Source organism: Nelumbo nucifera, chromosome 2 (assembly GCF_055504915.1).
Source record: "Nelumbo nucifera cultivar China Antique chromosome 2, China Antique-T2T, whole genome shotgun sequence".
Classification (NCBI taxonomy): Eukaryota; Viridiplantae; Streptophyta; class Magnoliopsida; order Proteales; family Nelumbonaceae; genus Nelumbo; species Nelumbo nucifera.
The window spans coordinates 110830155-110854829 of NC_142650.1; the positions used below are offsets into that span (position 1 = coordinate 110830155).

The following is a 24675-nucleotide window of genomic DNA, read 5'->3' on the forward strand; positions in this document are numbered from 1 at the left end:
GGTAGGGATGGGATAGAGTGTCTTGACTATAGGGGCAAGGGACAGGGAGAGGTGCCACATCCCGTGCATTGCATAGGGCCCCAGTAGTTATAATTACTTTTGTACTTTTGATAATTTTTTTAAAGTTATAACATAATTTTGTTATTTACTCTTTTTTTTGAAATAATATATAAGATATGATTTAGTTATTAATTTTATTTAATTATTTAAAATTTTAAAATATTAAATTTTTATTAAATTTAATAATCCTTGAAATTATAATTTATACTATTATAAGATAATTTCGTTATTAATATTGTAAAATATAAAATTATTATTAATTCAAAATTTATGAAATATATTATAATTATTATTCTACTTTTAAGAAAAGGTTTTAAAATTTATTAGATAATTTCGTTATGTTAACTGGTTAACATTTAATTATATTAAATGTTTAAATAATACGTAAAATATTTAATATTTTTGTTATTTAAATTTTATTTATTTAATTCTATTATGTAATTTTAAACAATTTGTTATATAATTATTTAGCTTTTTTTAATACTTTGTTATTTAAATAATTTTTTATTTATGTTTTAAAATATTATTTAGTTATTAAATTGAATAATCCATAAAATTATAATTTATATTATCATTACATAATTTCATTATGAATTTCATAAAAATATAAAATTATTAATAACATGAATATTATTAAACCTATTATAATTATTTTTTGTGTTTTTAATAAATATTTTAAAATTATTAATATAATTTCATTATAGTAATTAAATAATTATTAAATGTTTTAATTGAAACTTTGCTTTATATTGACATAGATGAGAAGTGGGAGAGAGGATAAATATATATTAGAGATAATCTAGGAATTAAAGAGAGATAGAGATAATTTAGGAAAAAATAGGGACTAATTAATTTCCTAATAAAAAGTAGAGTTAAAAAATAGATAAACCATGTTAGGTGGCTAGTGGCAATTCCTAATGCCTATAAAGAAAGTATATATTTAATATACTTTGTTTAATGTATTGTCGGTCCTTTATTTGTGAGTGAAATGTGAGAAGCATGGTATCAAGTCTGTCTTATATATGTGTGAAAAAGTTAGGTTTGTGTGTGAAAAGGGTTGTTTCCTTCTCTTTTAACGTGAGAAATAGAAGCGTTTTACCAGAAAACTTTCTCTTTTTTAGAGATAATAAAAAAAGGACTAAACAGTAAAAACCCCCAAAAGCATTTGCTTCGTTTCTTTTCTTCGTGAATTCATCTATATTTTATTTGTTTTTTCTTAAAAGTCTACACACCCTACGCACTCATGTGGTGGGTTTGATTGTTGCGTGAACAACACGCCGAATTGATTCTCCGCTTTTGCATTGTTATATACAGACAATTGCTGTGAGTCCTCCGTGCTTCATAGACTGCCTTACAAACTCCTCCAACCTAACTCCCAAAACACTCGCTTGAGTTCGTTTTCTCTTTTAGCCTCTCCTGCTCTTGGAGAGATTGGTGGGTTGGCATGGAATGCCCAGGAGAATCTTGAAAAGCTCAGAGACAAACTTGGTGAATTTAGCCTCTCCTGCTCTTGGAGAGATTGGTGGATTGGCATGGAATGCCCAGGAGAATCTCGAAAAGCTCAGGGACAAACTATCAGCGATCAAAGTTGTACTTCTGGATGCAGAGGAATAGAGAAAGCCTAGAACGACTCAGTGAAAGATTGGATGAGAAGGCTAAGGACGCTGTTTACGATGCAGATGATGTGGTAGATGGTTTGCAACAGAAGCTTTGCGACTTCAATTGGGGATCCGTGGAAGCATAATAGAGGAGGTAAACAACTTCTTCAATCTCATTGCGTTTCGCGTTAAGATGTGCCATAGAATAAAAAGGACCATTGAGAATCTTGATGCGATTGCATCAGATATGTCCAGATTCCATATTTTGGAGAGATCGCATGATAGTAGGCCAAGTGCGATTGTGGAGAGGGAGCAAACTCACTCCTTCGTACACACATCTGATGTTATCAGACGAGATCAAGATAAAAAGAACATTGTAGATCTTTTACTGAACTCGAACTTGAACTTGGGGGGTGGCGATAATCGAGAGCAGGAGCAAGTTTCCATCATTTCCATTGTTGGAATTGGGGGACTGGGGAAGACCACACTTGCCCAGTTGGCGTACAACGACCATAGTGTTGTAGAGCACTTTAAGCTGAGAATGTGGGTGTGTGTGTCGGATGACTTTGATGTGAAAAAGCTAACAAAAGAGATCATGAAGTGTATTAGGGCCAATATAGATTGTTCCAACCAAGAAATGGAGCAGTTGCAGGCTGATCTTCGAAAAGAATTGGATGGGAAGAGATATTTACTTGTATTGGATGATGTGTGGAATGAAGATTTAGATAAATGGGTTAAGTTGAGGGGTTTGCTAACGGGTGGTTCTGTAGGTAGTAAAATCTTAGTAACAACTTGGAGTGAAAAAGTGGCATCAATCATGGGCACATCTAACATCAGAGCATACCATTTGGGGGGATTGAGCGAAGATGAGTGCTGGTCCCTGTTCAAACAATGGGCATTTGAGCAAGGATAATAACAAAGGCATCCAAATCTTGTGAATATTGGAAAGGAAATCATGGAAAAGTGTAGTGAAGTACCCCTTAGCAGCAAAGGCACTAGGAAGTTTGATGTCCTTTAAACCCAAAGAAAGCAAATAGTGGTTGTATGTGCAAAATAATGAAATATGGAGAGTGGAAGAGGAAGCACTTGATGGTAAAGAAAATAAAATATTGCCTGCCCTGAGATTGAGCTATGATCATCTTCCGTCCACATTGAAGCAATGCTTTGCCTATTGTTCAATATTTCCCAAGGATCATAAGATTAAGAAAGAGACCCTAATCCAATTATGGATGGCACATTGGTTCATTCAATCTTCTCAAGGGAATAGTCGGAGTATGGAGGAAATAGGTGAAGAATATTTCATTGATTTACTGTGGAGATGCATGTTTCAGGATAGGTGAAGAATATTTCATTGATTTACTATGGAGATGCATGTTTCAAGATGCAGAAGAAGATTCAAAAGGGAAGATAGTAAGTTACAAAATGCATGACCTTGTACATGATCTTGCTCAATCAGTTGCAGGGGTTGAGTGTTGTCGGATCAAGGTGGGTCTACGGTCCAGCATTTCAGATATTCATGAAAGAGTTCGACATGTGTCACTTCTTGGTCATGGCTTGACCTTGCCAAAAAGTAGTACTGAACCCGTATTGAGACTTAGAAGACGCAGACTCTACTCTTGCTCAATAAATGTAATTGGGAATCAATAGTTGACAGAATAGTTAGTTCAAATTTCAGTTGTTTATGTGTTCTAGACTTAAATCATACATATATTATGAAGTTACCAAGTTGCATGAATGAACTGAAGCACTTAAGGTACCTTGGTCTCTCTTCTACTAGAATTAAGACACTCCCTGCATCAATTACTAAGCTGAAAAGCTTGCAGACCCTAAAACTCTGAAACTGTAAACTTCGATAGTTGCCGGTGGATATTGGAAATATGAGGAGGCTAAGACATATTGACCTTTGTTGGAATAGTGACATCAAAGCACTCCCTAATTCTATCACAAAACTAGAGAATATGCACACCCTAATTCTTGAAGGCTGTAGTCTTGAAAGCAAGAAAGCATGTTGCAAGAACTGCAGCCACATCAAAATCTAAAGGAGTTAACCATAAGGGGGTATGGTGGGATAAAATTTGCTTATTGGATGATTAAACCCTCATTGCTCCCAAATCTAGTAAGAGCTGAGTTATATGAATGTGCAAGATGCGAATGTCTTGAGTTGTCAGGTCCATTTGCTTTCCTCCAGGTCCTAAAGCTATTTCATTTGGAAGCCCTCAAGAACATTATAATTGAGAAAAGGAGAAGAAATATTCTTCCCATCCTTAACACAACTTGACCTCGTCAACATGCCTAATTTGACAGGTTGGTCAATAGTAATAGATGATGATAATGATGATGATGCAACTGCAGCAGATCCAGAAAAATCATTTTCATCCCTCCCTCATCTTCCCAAGCAATGGGTGATAAGCAATTGTCCTAAATTGGGACATATTCCTTGGGGTATACCGCTGGCCAATGAAGAAGTGAAGCTGGATGGTTATAGTAGCAATGTTAGAGTTAATACTCAAGAAGAGGACAATACTAGATCAAGCCCCAATCTTGACATCAACTACAAACTCTTCTACTTTTTTCCATCCTGAAGCAAGGAGATTGCAAATTACCCACTGCCAAGACCTAAAGGCTTTTCCAGAGGAGGTGATGAATGACTTGACTTGTATCCGATTTTTAGAAATTTGCAGGTGCAAGAGTTTGATGTCATTGCATCCTCAAGCAGTGATGCAATACCTTACCGACCTTGAGGAGCTACAAATTGAGGATTGTCCAGAGTTTCATTCGCTGGAGGGCATCGGAGGTCTTATAGCCCTAAAACTTTTCAAGATAGAAAATATGCCAAAACTGGTTGGACTGCCACAGGAGCTGGGAAACCTCCGCTGTCTCTGGCACCTTGAAATCAATAAAATACCAAAGTTGGAATCTCTACCAGAGGAGCTTGGAGACCTTAAATTACTTGAAAAGCTTTCTATTTGTGGGTGTCTTAAGTTGCCATCTGTACCTAAGGGGATGAATCGTCTAACAACACTGTAGATGCTACAGATTGAAGATTGTTCAAAGTTCCGTTCTTTGGAGGGCATTGGAGGTCTTTCGGCCCTACAAGTTTTGAATATTGTAGAAATGCCAAAATTAGTTAGGTTACCACAGGATCTGGGAGACCTCAAATCCCTTCAACAGCTTCATATTCGGTGGTGTCTCAATCTGTTTTCTCTACCTGAAGGTATGTGGCATCTAACGGAACTAGAGAAGCTACAGATTGAACATTGTTTAGAGTTACATTCCTTGGATGGCATTGAAGGTCTTATGGCCCTTAAAGTTTTGAACATTAGACATATGCCTGTTTTGGCGTCTCTACCGAATAAACTTGGAGACCTCAAATTGCTTGAAGAGCTTTGTATTGATTGGTGTCTTAAGTTGTCATCTCTACCTAAAGGAATGAACAGTCTAACAATGCTACAGACACTACATATTGAATATTGTCCAGGCTTCCATTCACTGGAGGGCATTGGAGGTCTTATGGCTCTAAATGTTTTGAATATTAAATATATGCAAAATTTAGCATCTTTACCAGAGGAGTTGGGAGACCTCAAATCCCTTCAAGATCTTCATATTCAAAAGTGTTCCAATCTGTCATCTCTACCTGAAGGTATACAGTATCTATCAGAATTGCAGAAGCTATCAATTATAGTTTGTCTGCAGCTAGAGGAATAATGCTCAACCCATACAGAAGAAGATTGGCCTAAGATATCTCATGTCCCACATATTCATGTATCACGTTGGTGTTCTACATAGAATTAATTTATTTGGGCTAAGATATCTTATATCCCATGTGTCATCATCACTACCTCTGTTCCATACACAATGCCGTTGATCTCATCCAAAATTTTCTTCTTCTGGTTCATAGTCTCTTTACTCTATCTTCACAACCAATTCATTGGGCTTATTTCTGTTTTCTATTTAGGAGCTAATGTTATTGCTCCCTTGTTCTATGTTCATCTGTAAAAGGTAGAAGTAAGGAACTTCTCTTATTACTGAAATTCAAAATTAATGTGATTTAATTTCAAGCCACTGTTTGTGGGCAACACCTGTTAGGGTTGAAGTGTTCTTTCTACCAGTTGAACAACTTTATTCGATGCAGATCAATTGACGACAAATGATATATTTGATGGTAATAAACTCATTGCTATATTTATTCATTTCTCTTGTTTGTGTATAGTTCATGCTATGAAATTTATGAGTCCGATTGTATTCTGTCTGCTTTCTTTTTCAATCCTAGCAAAAGAAGAACACCAAATTAAACATTGGTTAATTAATTATTTATTAATTCCTATACTCTTAATTGTCTTTTATGGGGATGTTAACAATTTACCTTACAGTTTTACCCAAGAAACAGGGTCAGGAGAAAAAAAAATGATAATATGGAATATAATTCATTGGTTCATATCCTAAGTAACTTCAATAACAGCTTATTAGATGAATTTTCTCTTTGCTCTATTGAGTATTGTTTTTATCAATAAAGCAAGAAAGGTGTTAAATATGTGTAAAACCTATTTACATTGACTAATCAACTAGAATATTTCGTTGACCTTCTTCTCTAACTTTATGATGCATTTTGGTTTTTTGTCCCTTCTCGTATAATCGTTGTAACAAATTCAATGGACTATAAACTACCATCAATTACCAGAAGGAGTTGTCCGACCAGGCAACCACAAATAGGGCCTATTTTAGTGTCATAGGCACATTTGAAGTCTGTTATTGTAGCTACAGAATGAGTTCACTGTAATCTATATTTCCATAAGAAACTTCAACTAAATCAAACACCCTTCTAAGTCTTGTTTGTGTTTCATTAATGCACTAGCAGTCCAATTCATTTCTCCAGCCTCTTTCAAAAATCTACCTAATTATTGAAAGTCTGAACAGATTAAGAATAGCTAAATATTCAGCATGTTTGCTGCTTGAATTGCATGATAAAGAGTCCTGCATTGAGCTTCTACATTCCCCTCTTTTGGAAATGTTTTTCCTTCTGTCAATACTCTAATAAATATGATGGTAGGAAGTTATTCAACATGCAAGTTCTGTGCTTGTGTTTTTGGGTCTGCACATGAGCATTTATTTGTACTCCTCATAAGTGCTAGTTTCATATATCATCTAATTTTGTGAATGGCTTCATTTTGTCCATTTTACTTTCTTTTCCCTCTATTATTTCAACATTAGATCAATAACTGCTAGTCTCAATTTGGCAAGGGTACAAACGAAAAAGAAAAAAAAAATTGACAAGGTTGACCTCTATGGATCTTCAGTTTTCTTTTCTTCCTTTAAATTTTATGCTAGCTGGGTTTAAGCCATTGGGTTTCTAAAAGAGAACTAATCTTTGCAAATATGTATTCTATTCAAATGGAAGAATCCGAAGAGTAGTAGGTTTTAGAACTTTCCTCAAGATCTTGGTACAGAGTCCATACAACCCAAAAAAATAAAAAAAGATTTCTAAGGTTAGGGGAAATTTTCATTCGGGTGAGATGAATATCTTGCCATTATTTGGTGAAATGGTAAAATCTCAGGCTGAGAAGCGTAAGTCATGGCTTCAAGTCTGAGAGTGGCCACTTTGTTTGAAGTTGCCGAAGGTTAGGTCTGTATCCTGTCTATCCCTTCCAACTACCCTGCAAAGGCCCTGAATAGCCAGGGCAAACACTGGGTGATGTCTCTAAGGAACTGTATGATAGCAGCAAAAGTTTTCTTCTGTTGCACACCTTTATTTATTTATTTATTTTTTTGATCAATAACTTTGAAATTTTCATTAATAAGATTTAGAATACATTAGAATACAACAAGAAATCATCAAAATCTGCTGACCCCAGACAGAATTACTGCACACCTTTATTTTTTCCTTGAAACCATGGTTCAGTCCTATTAATAATTGCAGATCTGTGGTTCATTAGAATTTGGACGTCTGAATCCATTAAGTGAATTTACATATTTGAGTTGATGATAAATAGAACCATGCAAAGTAAATTCCATAGGCACATGACAGCAGCATATTCAGGTTTATAAAAACTCAAATTCATTTCTTTTCTTAACAACCAATGTAATGTATTTGTATTAGGCTGTTTGTTCCTTCTGTATCTTTTCATGTGTAACAGGGCCAAGTGGGGATTGGCCATATATACAGAGGGCAACCAAATTGTGGATATTCTTTCAAACATTGACGTAAGAGGATGGAAAATTGTATTTTTCAATCAATGCAAACCCCCTCATGAAGCATTGTTAGTTAGATCGGGATTGCCAAGAATTAGGCATTGTTAGTTAGATCCAAATGTTTTGTAAAATGAAAATTGGAATTAGAGCTGGTTTCCTTTTCTTGTTTTCTTGTTTCCTAGTTTTATGTCCAAGACAGGCCTGCAGAGCCTGAGAACCTGTATGGCCAGCCTTCTAAAGACCAGATTCTGTCCAAATTCGTATGCCCTTTCTTGGGTTGCCTGCACTTGATCCCAATCGACCTAATTTCCTTTGAAGCCTATAAAATTGTTTCTGGATTTTCTTCGGCTTTTCTAGAATCTACTTATGTATTAGAGAATTTTCCTTTTCAATTATGTGGACTTGGCCAACAGAGGTTCATGGTCCATGACAAATGGGGGGAAACAGCGGAATGACAAAAACTACTCTAAACACTCGTTAACATTTGCGCCCCACAAAGGCGCACTCCAAAATGCCCCACAGCACATCCCCACGTGGCATTGGGAACATCTCCTGACAAAAAACTACTCTGAAGACTCGTTCACATCTGCGCCCCAGAAGGGTGCACCCCACTATGTCCCATAGCACATCCCCATCTTGTATTAGGAACATCTCCTAATGATGTCATATCATCTCCCATACTTGTTATCGGCAGATGTTCCCAATACAAGGTGGGGATGTGCTGTGAGGCATTTTGGGGTGTAGATGTGAACTTGCTACTTTCCCTCTCATAATACATAAGCATTGAATAGGTAATTAATTAATGAGAAACATATACATGTCATCATAAATTCCTACTACCCTCCAAACAAACCAAATACCACCTATGCACCTACACAGGTTCTGCCTTTCTCTAAAAATAATGAGTAGTGACATGCTTTTTTTGTTCTTTTGTTCTTTGTTTCTATATCTACCTAAACTTTGAATGCCAACTTTATCTTCTCTTGGCCCGATCTTCATCTCATTAGGAATCAGATCACTTGGCCAAAACGTGAAATTAGTAACGTCTCCCCTTGAATGATTGACAAGGAAGATATTGTCTATGCATAGCTGTAATGTGTCATAGGTAGAGATGTGGGAACAGCTTGGGGTATAAGTAGGGATGACAATTTCATGGGAATTTCCAGTTATCTAACTTGTCCGGACCCTAATACGACCTATTTATCGAAACCTTTTAGGGCTTGGGATTTTAGATTAAAACCATATAGGGTTTGGGATTTTAGATTAAAACCCTATAAGGTTTGGGATTTTAAATTAATACCTAATAGGGTTTGGGTTGAGTTTAGGGTATTCGATACCCAATTCTCGGGATGCATAAATATGAACCTATTATATTATATATCATACACAAATTTATAAATTTTAAGTAATAAGATAATTATTCTATTATTAATATTTTATTTGTATAAAGTTTTGGGATTAAAATCATCATTTGATGTAAATTTGGATTTGATAGATTTTTTTTTCATTTAGTTATAAAATGCTAATTTTAAATATTATTTCTTTTAATTTTTAGTTGAAATTGTTAATCATATATATGGATCTATTGTTTTGATGAACACAAAAGTTAATAAAATTTATTTTATTTCATTAAATAACATAAAAAGGCAAGATGGCTTAGTAACTTAAAATAGTGCTAAGAGATTTGGCACTATCATTAATTAATTCTGGTTCAAGTCACGCTATAAGCATTAAGAAACTTTTTTTAATAGAAAATGTTTGGTCAAGGGGTTTAACGGGTGGGATGAGATGAGTTTAACAGGTTTGGGAAATTGAGAGGAAAAGTTAGACGGGTTTGAAATCAGGGATACATAGGCGGGTTCGAGAATGGATAGGGCAATTTGCACGGGTACCCTACCTGTTGCCATTCCTAGGTAACAGATCTGAGCTCCATAAAGAATTGTCATGCCTGTGCCTCAACCCTTGTGTTGGAAATTTCCCCTTGCAAAAGTCAATAAGAGGTCCCCATTACAATCTCTTAGAACTCTGTCTCCACTTATCGATATCCATACGAGCAGAGAATGTGACACTGCATTTTGCAGTCAGGGGAAAGATCTTTCCTGTGAGTAGTTTTATGATTACCATGGGCTATGAGGTTAGGTGTAAGAGGCCATTACAGGGTGATGGGCTTCATCTTACATAACTCCATTGTCCTTAGGTCTTCATAGGGTGGTTGAATCCAATGATCATTTATATGTAAATGTTGGGTGCAACTGAGCCCAACCGAACCCCTATGGACTTTCTTGAAACCTTTGTAGGTTCCACACCATACATTGTTTAGGCCTACATGGCCTTGCAATTCATAGAAAAGCGATCCATTAAAAATGGGCCTAAGGCCCATTACTAATGTGATTAGTTAAATAGGCACATGACAACTTAATGTGACATGGGGTGAATTTAAGTTATGGATATTGGTATGGAGCACCCATTATTTTAATAAGATAGAGTTTATCCATAATGGTAAACCTTAATCCAAATTTAATTTGAATTCAGCTCCTAGTAGGACTAGAAGAGTGCTCTATATAGGTGAAGAGAGGGATAGGCAAACCATTCTATCATAAGTTCTTTCCAGCTCTCTTTCTCTCTCTCACTTCCCTTTTTCCCATAAAAGCGTAGTCCATTCTAGCCCTAGTAAGGACGTTCTATTCCTAACTGTGTTCTTAGAGAAAAAATCAATCCTAAGAAGGCTCACACTATTACATCAGTCCCAAGAAGATTAGAGGTTCAAAGTGTAGAAACTACATTGCTAAATCGATTTCACTTGTAGGTTCCATATTAGGTATAATCAAATTTAAATTTAGATTTCAAATCTGGTCGGGTTTAGTGCAAGATTCATCTCGAAATTTCTAATTTCAAAATCATCAAAAAATCGGTTCTTAGGTTTGGTTAGGAAATATTTAAAATTTTGGCAAGCCAATAGATCTAGTTCAGCCATATCTAATATGATTTATAACTCATCCAACAAGAATGATTTTGTTCTTCATATAAAGACTTCAATCATTCTAGAATTTCTTTATAGGTAGAGACATTTTCATATTGTTTTTGGATGGAGTTGTATAGGGAAGCAAGAATATAACATTTGGCAAGAGAATTCCTATCCTATCAATCATTATGTTCTCTTATTTATTCTTTAAAGCTTCAATTCTTAAGTGCTTCTAGTGTATTCTAAGTGAACTTATCCAATTTCTTAAATGTGAGAACAATTTTGTGAGAGAGTTTTCCATTTTATGTAGGCCACTTCCAATAATCTGTAACGTCCCTATCATCCAATGAAGTGATCCAAGAGCATTGATGATCAAGTAGATAGCCCCATTTTAAGGTGTATCTCCATTTACCACATCAACTCACCTTTAAACTATTGATGGAAAGCCTTCAAAGATAGTCTAATAAACATATGATGGAACTTAATTCAATCCTAAGTGGGTCTAGGGTTTAGTTAGCCTTAGTGACTCCCAATTAGATTTCCGATTGGTTCAAAAGGTAAGTGGCAATGAGAGGATCCTCTTGGGGAGGAATCTAATAAAAGGCCAATTCATCAAGAGATATCATTCAATTATCTTAAAATTATCATGGGAATGATGTACATCCACCCATGATAATAGGATAATCACATTAAGTCTTGACATAATCAATTGTTTATAGCCCATGTCACAAATTCAATATATTCAGCAAGTTTAACAAATTAAACAACATAACATATCATAAAAGTAAGTGGGCTCGACTTAATTACCACTATAACACAATGGGCCCAATAAATAACATAGTGACATAACATTCTTATGACTTAATGCCATCCCATGTGTTGAGTTGAGCCCAATTGCAAAATGCAATTCAGCCCAAAACATGGACAACTTAAAATAGGCCTATCATGTTATAACCTTAATTGAATTGGGCCTGATTTGCATAAGGTCTGAGAACCTCATACCCTCTATTACAGATCTAAAAATTCACAATACAATGTGATTCTCATGGTTGCAGCATCTTGCCACCATGACAGCTTGAATCCACCATACGTGCCAGGGTTAATCATAGCAATAAAGTTGGGTTTGTTGTGTTGTAACCTCATGTAAATCATATGGTGTGATATGATCAATCTAACATGTAAAATTACATGAAAAGATAAAATTGAGACAATATCTAATTGTGTGTAGTGGTTTCATGTTTACTAGCTGCACATAATCAGATTTCACTACAATTTGATTATCACCCGTCTTTTTTCCTAGATGCATCCCCATGAGAAGAGCTTGAGCTTCTAAAAAGATAGCTGATCTCTGAGTTTGGAGACTAGAACATGAAACCCCTTTAAAGAATCTGGAGTTTTCATCCAAAATAACAACACCATAGCAAGCAGAAGAATGATATCTTAAGTGAGAAACAACCCTTTCTGTTTTATTTTTCCTGTTAATAAGGAATCTAAACTAATACAATAGCCCACTTTTTAGCTAGGACTAACTGCTTGAAAGGTGAATGGTTTTCCTCCCCATAATAATCCATTTAAATCTCACATATTTTGGCCCACCTACCCATATTTACTTGCTTTTGCCTCCATCTAATCATCCAAGATTATTAGCTTTGGGCCTTTTTCTGGAAACAAAAATCCTAGTTTACCCTCGTACTCCTTCGTTGTTAAACATACTTATCTTATTATAATCTGGTGTTTAGCTTTTATTTAATGAAATTTAGTCTTTAATATAAAGGCTGAGGACTATGTTGGTTAGTTTAGGTTATGTTGGCTAAATTTTGGAATGTATATACCAGCAGGCCATGATAGTCAGGAAAAAATATTGTTTTTCTTGTAGGTTATGCTTGGTTTGAAGGAAAAAGTAGGGAAAGGTAGGAAAACCTTTACAAAACTTGTATAGGTTTCCTTACCTTTTCCCTTCCTTTCCCTACCTTTTCCTTCAAATCAAACACAACCGTAACGAATGAAGAAGTGATATAAATTTAGGTTACTACCTTCATGTGCAATGTCCCTATAGTATTAAGGATTTTTTTTAGGTAAATTAAATATTGTAACCCTTGACTTTGGGGCTATTGAAACTTAGCACTCCGAACCTTGTTTAGCGACAACCTTGAGATTTTGGATTTCGGAAGATTCCCCTATTTCATTAACTGGTTTGATGGAATCATGGAATGTCAACGTATGAAATTGCCTTGATGGACTGACAGAAAAGCTATAAAATGATGAAAATGGGCATGTTAAAGCACAATATTTCTTTTGAATTGGGTCACTGTTCTTTTAAACCCTTGATCTTAAATTCTATTTCTTCATTGACAAGGGTTTGGAAGAATAGTGCTGAAATCATTGACAAAGGTTTGGAATTACAACTTTTTTTTTTGAGCATGTCCCTTTTCTACCAAAAAAATGCCCATTTTCATCATTTTGATAGCTTTTAATCTCATCCTATTCAATCATTGATGGGCAATTTAGTAATTTTATCTTTCCTACAACCTCACCATTCACCAATAGTGGGCAATGTGTAGAAATCCATAAATCCAAAGGGGTCTAGCTACAAAATAAATTTTGAGGAGCAAACGTAAGCCCAATATTGGGTGGCAATCTACAAGTTACCATTTTTTTTAAATTTATCTAATGCACAATTAAGGAGTTTTTTGAAGGTTTGTACATTAGAGGGACTTGATATTATATCATCTATTATTTACCAAAAACAGAGACATTATATGAATTGTTTGGATGAAATTATGAAATAAAGCTCTAGGATTTTTGAGAACAAGTGATCATAAGAAGGTAAATAGTAAAGAAGCAATGTCGAGTCTGGCTTTAGTCAGGGCAAAGCCCATTCCATCAGCCTTTATAGCCTTGCGTTGGGAATGTCTCCGTAGTTATGTGATTTTTTTCATGGGAAATATTCTCGATGCAAGGTTGCAAGGGATTGCTCGAAAGGTGCGAGCACCGACTTGCCCTGATAGAAGCCAAATTCAGCAAAATCGATCTGATTTATTGGTGTCTATTAATGGTCATATGACCTTCTCAAAATTTATAAGAGAAATTTATGATTTGCTCCCACTTATAATTTTTTATTGATTTTTGAATGCATTATCCTAAACCCCCCACTACTCCCTTTTGTGATACATTTCCTCTCCTAACACTGTTTATAGTTGTATACACCAATAAGAATTTATGAGATGGAGGAAAACCCAAAATTATAATTCTGATCCCCATAAGCTATTCCGCGTGGACCCATTCCAACGAAAAATGCTTGAATCCAATACTACCTGTTATTCAAGTTATTTTCTACACATTAATTATCTTGGTCTACTGTTACTTTAGCATCACTTTCAACTTTCAATAATAGACATTTCCTTGTGGACTCATCTGAAGTTAAAATAATTGATTTGAGTGTAGTCCTGCATATAAATGTCTGTTTGGTTTGTGCCTATGGTTGGAATCAGAATCCCCACAATCAAAAGTAGAATCACCTATTCTTGAAGCTTGTTTGGTTCTACTAAGAATCAGAATTGGATTATTGTTTGGTTCAACTAGAAATAGGATTTGGAGTCAGTCAAAATTTATAATTTTCCCCTTATTATTATTATTATTATTATTATTAGAAGAAGAAGAAGAAAAAGAAGAAGAAGAAGAAGAACATGATGATGATGATGAAGGGAAGAAAGAAGAGAAGGGAGGGGGAAGAGGGAGAGAAAGAAGAGAAAAAAGGGGAGAAGAGAAAGAAAATGAAGATGAGAGGGATATAGGGGAAGGACAACTAACTATACTGGTGTATCTTTGTAGGAGACGGTGGTCATTTGTAGCTATTAAGGATATGAATTGGGTTTGTTATGTTGTGATAGAGTTTCAGATGGATTGAGATAGACCACATAGAGTCCTAGGTAGAGTCTAAGAGTTTAAGTATGAGTTTGAATAGGTTTGGTCTGTTTTAGTCTATAAATATGATGTTATTACTATATTCAAACAATGCAATGTTTTATTGGTTTTCTCTGAAGTCTAACATGGTATCAGATCCAAAGGTCTGAACCTAGAGGCCTCCCACCATGCATCCTATGTTTTCGGCGGGTGGTCGGAATCTTAGCCACCCTTCAGGTCTACTCTCTCTGTTTACTTGTTATGTTTCCCATTCAGTCACATTTTTTAGTTTCATTTGTTCTTAATATTGTTGTTATCCTTATTCTTCTAGTTCAATTTTTAGTTTTACTTTCAGTTTCTCCCTTCTTTCTATTTATAGACTTTAAAGACAAACTCACTTATTAGATTTCAAGCCCTTATTCCATCATAACTTTAGATCCTATTGGTTCAGACACCTTCTGCATCTGACATTACCCTTATCGACTCTTTGCTATTGGGATCTTCAATCATATCATCCTCAAAAATAGATTTACCCCTTCCCTACCTTTTCTTACGCTCTTACTGCTTCATAGATGATTCATCCTCGTGTATATACCTCTTATTTACTCTCTTATTAGACTTCTTTCTATACAATTTACCTTCTTTACCTCTCTCTTCTCTCTCTTATACTTGTCTACCTCTCTATTTCTATTCGTACATGGCCATTGTTGGCTCATTTTAGATAGATTCCAAAAGCCAACCTGTTGAGGCATCTTAGTTGACCCAATGAAGTCTATTGGTAGCTTGTTTTGGCTTAACTTCAATCTGGCTTGTATTGGCCCAATTTCATTCCAATACAAGCCCATATAGGCTCTTTTTATTTTGAAGAAGCAACAGGTTCTTGTCATTATGATATGCGATTGTCATAACCAGTCATTCATTACTTGCCACACCATTTTCACAACTGGACCGCTTTCTACATTGTCATCACTACAACTTTAAGTTTTGAATGTATGCACATCGCTAACTCCTTACCACATCATATCATAGCTGGGAGATGCAAACACATCATCATCATTGTAGCAAGGTTGAAATAATATTGTATTTTAAACATCATTTGAATTACATCAGGACTTGAAGTGTTGGAAGCCATCATCATCAACTTACAATTGTTTTTGGTCAAACACATGATGATCATTGATCCCCATGTGTTTGAGGGGGCATATTAAGGATATGGGTTGGGTTTGTTATGTTATGATAGAGTTTGAGATGGATTGAGATAGACTACATAGAGTCCTATGTAGAGTCTAAGAGTTTGAATAATTTTGGTATATTTTAGTTTATAAATATGATGTAATTACTATGTTCAAACAATGCAATATTTTATTGGTCTTCTCTAAAATCTATTAATAACTAAGTTGGAGGGAGGAAGGCCTGTGAAATGTTAACACCTTTGGTTGAATAGGAAATGGGGATCTTTTTGTAAAAAAATAATTAAATAATATATTAAATTCACTATTAGCTTGCTATTGTGATTGTGAACAACTTTCTTCTTCCCTTGAGTTATTCCAAAAGATGGCAATAAGGAATGTGGTTTCATTGAATATTTTAATAGTTGGGTGAGTTATTCCATAAGAGCAATATTTCTATGTGGAATACTATGATGACTGTGCATGTCGAGAGCAAAAATTCCCAAAATGCAGTTGCCACATTCTGTGAATTGCTTCAAATAGAAGTTGAACCTGACCATATAACAATATTGACCTTGATCTCAGTGCGTCTTCAATTAAGAAGTCATAACCTCTCATAATGCATAATTGCTTATATATTTTCAAGGGTTTTGAAACATACTCATTTACAACACCCTTATAGATTTAAATTCCAGATGTAGAAACACCGTTATTGCAAGAAAGTTGTTTGATTTTTAGGCTATGAATCATGCCATATCTTGGAGTGTAATGATCAATGCATATGGGATGCATGGTAATGGTGAAGTTGCACTTTCTCTTTTCTCACAGATGAAGAACTCTAGAGTTGGACCTGATGACATTATTTTTGTTAGTTTGCAGCCATGCAAGTTTATTTGAAAACGGTCGGATGCTTTTCAATTATATTGCAGAACATGACATGCAGCCAGGGGTGGAGCACTACTCTTGCTTGGATAACCTTCTTGGCCGAACAGGTCATTTGCATGAGGCATTTTCCCTTGTCAAGAGTTCCATTTAAACCTTCTACAAGCTTGCTTGAATCTTTATTGGGTGCTTGTTGCATCCATTAGTAATTATAATTTTTCAAAAACAAAAGATCTTTAACCATCTAATTACATGTTGCATGGTTCTTACCTTAAAAACATGCAACAACCATGGTTTTTCATGTTGTTTTAAGAAGAAATGTGGCAACTCAGATGGTGTCACCCAATCATCACCAAAAGGGTGGTCCTCTATCTCTCTTTTGCTATGTATAGCAAGAAATATGTGAAAATTTCCAAGGAGTTTTAAGGTGGCCACACAAACATAAAAAGTGAATTTTGCAACTTACATTGTTTTGTGTTCCCACTTGATTAAGTGATAGCAAGAATTAATTATATGCATCCGTGTCAAATAAAAGCTTTTGCAATTCACCAACACTATAGAAAATCAATCACAAAACAATAGGATGAGATCATAATTACCACCTAAAAATACATAATAGAATGAGAATGAAATGGCTACAGATTCAACCTCAAGAATTTATTAATACACTCCTTAAACCACTATAAAGAATAAATAATCATAACAGTCTACTCCAAGCACATAAAGGCCTAAAACCACTTGTAGGGGCCCATTGCAACCATGTTACATTTTTTCATCCTATTTTCAAGATTATTTTGTGTTATTTTAGTGTCTTTATAGGTTATTCAATAATCTATCCAATAAGGCCTAAAACCTTATGTTTAAAGACCCTCCACTCTCCTGTAATGACCAGCATATAACAAAAGGGAGTACTTTCTGATTTCCAAAAGATTGCCCTTTACACTAAAACCTTTCACCTACCTACAAGATAAAAGCATATGTAATATTCTAGGATCACCCAAACCCTACTAAGAAGACTTAGAATGTACAACCATGCACCCCAAGATGGACCATTTTGTATGAATATGTGGTTGATTGACTTCCCTGCTTGGTTGAATAGCAAACAAATATAATCAATAGCCATCCCTCTATGAATGAGATGGTCAATCATTAGAATCCTGCCAGAAATCACAGTCCACACGAAATTCCTTTATGAATGGGAAGAAAGATCTATATTGAGAATGACAAACTTATTATTAAAAATCCATAAAATATTTATTTGCATTGGCTTTTTTTTTCTCTCTCTAGTGATTGAATGCCTATGATGTCTCTCAGATTTTTGTTTCCTTCTTATTACCTATCAAACCAAATATAACTTAAAGTGCATCAAGAAGAGTAATTGCTTCATATTCATGACATGAATCATCTAAATTTAGCTTTATGAACAAAAAAGTGTAGACATAGAGTTGCAAACAATATAGTAGTTTAGAATAATAGCAAAAGCACATTAAAATAATACATTATAGAATTTGCAATTCATACATAAAGGAAAAATAGTAATAGTAGAACAATAGAATTTAGTTGGAAAAGAAAGATAGGATGGACCTAGAGCTTTTGGCCTTACCTACGATGAATGGACATGAAAGATGAGAGTGGAATCGTGGTGAGAAATTTCAAGGGTTCCCTACCTTTGGTGTTAAGGGCCTTAAGGCTTGACGCATCGATTGAGAGAGAGAGAGAGAGAGAGAGAGGGAGAGAGAGAGAGGAGATAATTTGTTGATTCTTTGCAATGGATAGATGCTAAGAAAATGGAACTCTATAACAAACCAAACACACTTGAATTGAAAGGTTCAAGCTTTGGTCCTTAATGATCGGTGTTCTTTGAACAAGTTAGAAGTAATGGAAGGGGAAGGCATTCAAGATCTTATTATCAATAAATTCGATAGTTTTGTAAAATCATTATTTTATTAATTTTGGTAATCTTAGAGAAAACTAATATAAAACAATTTTGTTAATTTACAAAATTAATATTGGTGAATTTGGAAAGATTAATTTTGATAGATTTGTAATTAATTGTGGTAAGCTATTTTTTCAGTTTCGTAACTAATTTAGAAATATTATTATAGGTAAATTTGGTAACTAAAGTTTGTAGATTAGTTTTGGTAATTCTGTAAAATTAATTTAACAAAAATTTAATTAATAAAAAAATTGTAATTTACCAAAAAGATTAATTTCGGTAAATTAATATTGGTTAATTATGACAATTTATTGAAAATTATTAATTTTATCAATTTAATAAAAATTAATTTCTGTAGATTAATATTGATTAATTATGAAAAATTAATAATTTACCAAAAATTAAAAGATAATTAGTTTTTTTACTAATTTATTCATTAATTTATATTGAAAATAAAATAACAATAATTCAGTTGTCAAAAAATTATTACATTTTTGGAAAGTTGTTGAAAAAAAAAGATAAACTATTTCACTTTCATAAAATTCTTGATAAAGTATTACATTTTTAGAAAATTATTGATTAATTTATATTTGAAAATAAAACAAAATGAATTGTGATTAATTTTTATTGGAAAATAAAATATAAATTATTAAATTTTAAGAAATATTATTTAAAATTAATACATTTTTCAAAAAACATTATTGCAATAACTATTGAAAACAAAAGATAAATTATTTCATTGACAAAAAAATATAGATAAATTAATACATCTTCAAAAAATTATTAATGAATTTATATTGGAAAAAAGAAGATAAATTATTGTATTTTAAAAAAGTAATTATATAAAATTGTTGAATTTTCAAAAAATTATTGATTAATTTATATTATAAGGAAGAAGGTAATTAATTCGATTAATTTATGATTCATTTTTAAGGAAATAAAAGTAATTTATTAAATTTTCATTAAATTGTTGAAAGTTATTATACTTTCAAAAAATTAATTATTATATATTCAGAATATTATTGAATTATTTAAATTGGAAAATAAAAGATAATTAATTTGTTGATTAATTTTTATTGATAAATAAAAGATAAATTATCAAACTTTCAAAAAATTTGAAAGTGATTACATTTGTAGAAAATTAAATAACTAAAATAATAAGATAAATTATTAAATTATTGAGGCATGCAAATAACACCGATACTGAGGCAAAAGTGGGAAGCCTAAGACCCATCTCTCCTGCCCACACAAATTCTACACACAACACACTAACCCCTCTAGACTGGGCAGGAGATCTGAACTCCCCTCAATTCCAATAGTACTGACATAAAGGCGTGAATAGTAACAGCATCGCCAGTTGTGATTTTTGATGTGGTAGTGGAGAGGGTCAGCAGCGTGACACTGTCAGTTAATAGGTGGTCGTATTGGCACTTTCGCAGTGGCATTGCCTAGGCCTCTAGGGGTGTTCAACCGAACCGTGGGCCTTTTTTTGTGAATCGAACTGGTAGTATTGGTTTTTGGAAAATCGATAATTGGAATTGAACTGAAGTTAGTCGGTTAACCGGGTGATTGGTTTGGTTAACTGACGATTCGCTTCGTTGGTTTTTTGGTTTTTTGACTTTATAATATTTATTATAAAAATATATAATAAAATATTATATTTTAAATAATATATTATAACTATATATATTTATATATAATACATATTTATTAATTTATAATATAAAATATATATAACATACATAAATATATGGAAATTATATAGAAAAACATGTATATCGGTTGATTCGGTTAACCGCAGATTTTTTGAATTGGTTAACTGAAACAGGACCGGTACCTTTGATTTTTTAAAAACACCGAATCGAAACCGAACCGGTCGATTCGATTTCGATCAGTTTTTCGGTTTTCTTTGCTCACCACTAACATTGTCACTTGCTTTTGGTGTTTTTCTACTGATCTTCGTTCCCCGTCTCCTCCCAAACCAACCACAGTATTCGTCAGTTATAGTTCTTGCCAAAAGAAGAAGAAGAAGAAGAGATGATTTCTTCCAAATATCTTTTACCCCCTTTTTGGTCCGCACTATTTCATTAATAGTATCTTCCCAGCTTCGTTTCCTGAGAAATAAAAGGAAGGGCATGTGACAATGACATGGGCTGGTAGAGTGACAGTGGAAGGATGTAGGAGTGGGACAGACATAAAAGCCCCAGAGAAGACGTTGTTGGACTGGGGTATTGGCATGTTGCCATGAACAAATCGGGGATGTGCAAAAAGTTAGAAATAAAACGCTATATTTATCAAAAATAAAAAAAGAAAAAAAATAATAATAATAAAATAAAGCGTTATGATTTTACGGGATCCTCCGTACTCTCTCATCGAGGTTATTCTTTAATCAAACTACTAGGCAGGGATGGGGTTAGGATTTTTAGCCATCAGGGTTCAGGGTTTAGGGTGAGGATGGGGCAATGAATTTGAAACTTGTTCCACTAATGCTTTGTTAGACAAGTAGAAACATGCAGTTGTAGCTTGGGTATATGACATTAATCTTAGAGATCAAAAAATTCCACCAAACACTTTAGGAATAAGGATAGACTGCTGTCCACCTATGGAGGATGCAACCATGGCCAATTTCTTTTGTTTTTCTTTAATTCCTATGTTCTCTCTCCTTTAAAAGTCCATGTAGATGTGTTTCTTTAATGAGGGTTTTAAAATTGAATTTCAATCCAGTTGATACCCATTCAATTACAAGGTGAGCCTGATTAGTTAAGCTTGCCTGATTAACTAGTTATATGAAGTTACTTACATGGTCCTAACCATTATGCAGGTTTGTGCAAACTAGGACTTCTCCAGGAGTTAGATCTTAGTAGCGTGGGTAATTTCCACCACTCATGTTTGAAAAGTTTGAGATCCCTTTGGCTATTGGATCTTTCGAATAATCAATTGGAAGGAAGCATTGACACATCAATCCTTACTACTCCTACTTCACTTGAGTACCTTTTTCTTTCAAATAACTACCTTAAAGGTTCTTTTTCATTTAGCTTAGCTAACCATTCCAAACTTGAGGTGTTTCAAAGTATAAATAATAAGCTAGTGGTGGAAACTGAGTATTCAACCTGGGTTCCAGCCTTCCAATTGAAATCTCTTGTTTTATCAAGCTTCACAGTAAAAAATGGTGCTATTCCAAGCTTCATGTACCACCACAACATGAATTGAAAATAGTTGAACTCTCCAATAACAACTTAAAGGGACAGTTTCCCACATGGTTATTGGAGAACAATACCAGATTAATGAAACTAGATCTAATGAATAACTACTTTATAGGCACTCTTGTGCTTCCATCTCATCCATGTCTAAATTTGTCTTCTCTACTAGTTTCACAAAATAAATTCTTTGGTTTGATCCCAACAAATATCGGTGTTATCTTTCCAAATTTGAAAAGTATTAAACCTATCAACAAATGGGTTTAAAGGAAAAATTCCTGTGTCAATTGGTTATATGAAATGGCTATGGATTCTAGATCTGTCCAACAATAATTTATCAGGTCAAATCCCAGAATACTTGGTCTTATCCAACAATAGTTTGCATGGAAAAATACTCCCTACTATTATGGGAAATCTTTCAAACAGTTTGTTGAAAATTTCCAATTTATATCAATTTGATGTTAGTCATAACAACATATCTGGTCCTTTTACCTGCATGGTTGGGAAATTTATCAAGTCTTGAATATCTTGCCATGGCAAATAATCATCTTGAGGGAACAATCACCGATGAATTTTGTCGATTATATGCCCTTAGATTCATGGATCTTTCTAAGAATAATCTCCATGGCTCAATATCATTTTGCTTTAGCCCAAGATATTTGAGACATGTACATCTTCAGAGCAATGGGTTTGAAGGACCAATGACAAGTGCTTCCTCTAATAGCCCAACCTTGGTTACTCTCGATATTAGGGATAACCATTTAAGTGGTACTATTCCAGAATGGATCGCTAGGCTTTCATCTTTGAGCGGCCTTCTCTTGAAAGGAAACCGGTTTGAAGGTAAAATTCCCATCCAATTGTGCCAATTGGAGAAGCTGAGCATAATGGATTTCTCTCTAATTATTGTTTTTGCACTTTTATTTATGGATATAGCTTCCATTTTCACAAAGATTATTAGGGAGATGTTCAGCAATAACCCTCTAGAAACTCATTATAAAAGCCAACATACATTGAAAGAGAAAAAGGATTATTGTATTTTTTCAAGGTGAAATTCCAGACAAGGCCCGACCAATTTGATAATATAATAAAAGCCCAAAAAGGCAATTAAAATCTTGGCCCCTTTAATTTAGAGCCAAAATTTTGTTTTTCACCTCTTTTACATTTAAAGGAATGCAGCCCCCTAAAAGGATTCCAATTAGGTACCTAATATGACAATTGAACGTTGAAGCAAACCCCTACACGGAGCAATAATGGATTTCCTTTAGTGTCTTCTTTTCTCCAATATCCTTTGTATTAGATGCTTCATTGTGCTAAGAAATGAATCTACCTCAATGTCCAACATGGGACCCAAATCCCATTATATTCAAAATGATTTTTTTTTCTTGAAAACTTGGTGCACGGGGCCACTGAACCGAAGTCAAGGAAGCTAAATTTTCTACGTGGGTGGGTTATGGGTATGAGGACAAAAATTCAATAAAGAAAAAAAAACATACTATTCCAAGTCAAGTCGTCTAATCGGCCAAACAAATTGCAACCTGTTTGAATTTTCCCTCAACTGAGTGAAGTCCCAAAGCGATATTTGCACTATCGTCCAATAGGATTTTAAATACCCTCTATCCCAAAGAGTCCAGATCTGCTCTTCACTAAGCGCATCTCACATAGGCCAATTTAGCACTATCGTCCCAAAGGGATGACAATCACAACAAGATCAAGGTTCAATTTAGCATGTACGATTGATGTTTCAACCTAAAGCATTTCAATCTTCAATTCAAACGCCAAAAGTATCAAACAGGCAAACACATCCAAAGAAATGAAGTGATAGAGGATTAAACGTCAGTCTCCTCCTAAAGTTTGGTAATTGCAATCACGTCTACTAAAGTTTAGAATCTTCCAAAAAGAGGCATGAAAATGTCAAGGTACCTATTTAATTACTTTTGGCCAAAATGTTTATTTTACAAATTTTCTCTTCATATGAATTGCTACTCCAAAATTCTTTCAATATCTTTTTTGAAATTGATTTATTTATCAAAGTTTTCCTTCTTATTAATTGTTTAAAGGTGAATCTGCAACTTCAAAATTTCTTTATTTTTCTTGTTCTTCATAAACTTTGTATTGTTTTTTCTACAGAAACCACCAAGGTTTTAGGTCAGAGGTTTGATCATCTAGGTCAAATAGTTCAAGTGGTTGATAGATTTAACCCTTAGATAAGAATGCTAGGGTAGAAATATATACATATATATATATATATATATAATGGGCATGGGCCACTTTAATAAAGTTAAAGTGTCTTTTAATTAATTTCTATAGTTATAATGGACATGGAAATAACCTGCCTTTCGGGGCAGCAAACCAGAAAATGTGAGCTCCGTTTAAAAGAAAGTGTTATTTTCGATAGTTGGTCCAAAATCACTCCTTCAGACTCAAATTTACTAAAACTAATTAAATCACAACTCCATAAGATTTAAAACTAGTGGAGCTGTTGAGACTTGACAAAAGTAACATAGCTCGAAAGAAAATAAGAAGAAAACTGTTCTGTATTCACATGTAGGTCCATAAATCATATAATTCTGTATCATCCAACCGTGTACAACGAGTTAAATAATACAACCATGACTAAACACATTCCGTCAAATGCCTGGCTTTTGGGGATGGGAAGCTTTTGTTGATTAATTGAGTGTCCAGTTGTCAACCAATGGATAGTTGTGGAGGGTTAGTAAGGGTGCAACTTGGACGGGTTCGGGTTAGGTTTTTGTCCAAATTTATAAAGGATCTGATCCAAAAT

General features: G+C 34.1%; 1 pseudogene across 1 annotated transcript; it reads left to right on the forward strand.

The window, feature by feature from the left end:
• Positions 1–1329: 1329 nt before the first annotated feature.
• Positions 1330–22942, forward strand: LOC104612985 (cuscuta receptor 1-like; annotated as a pseudogene). Its single transcript, XR_016082462.1, has 4 exons — positions 1330–1812; positions 16751–16870; positions 21518–22131; positions 22235–22942. The product of XR_016082462.1 is annotated as a cuscuta receptor 1-like (transcript).
• Positions 22943–24675: the final 1733 nt, after the last annotated feature.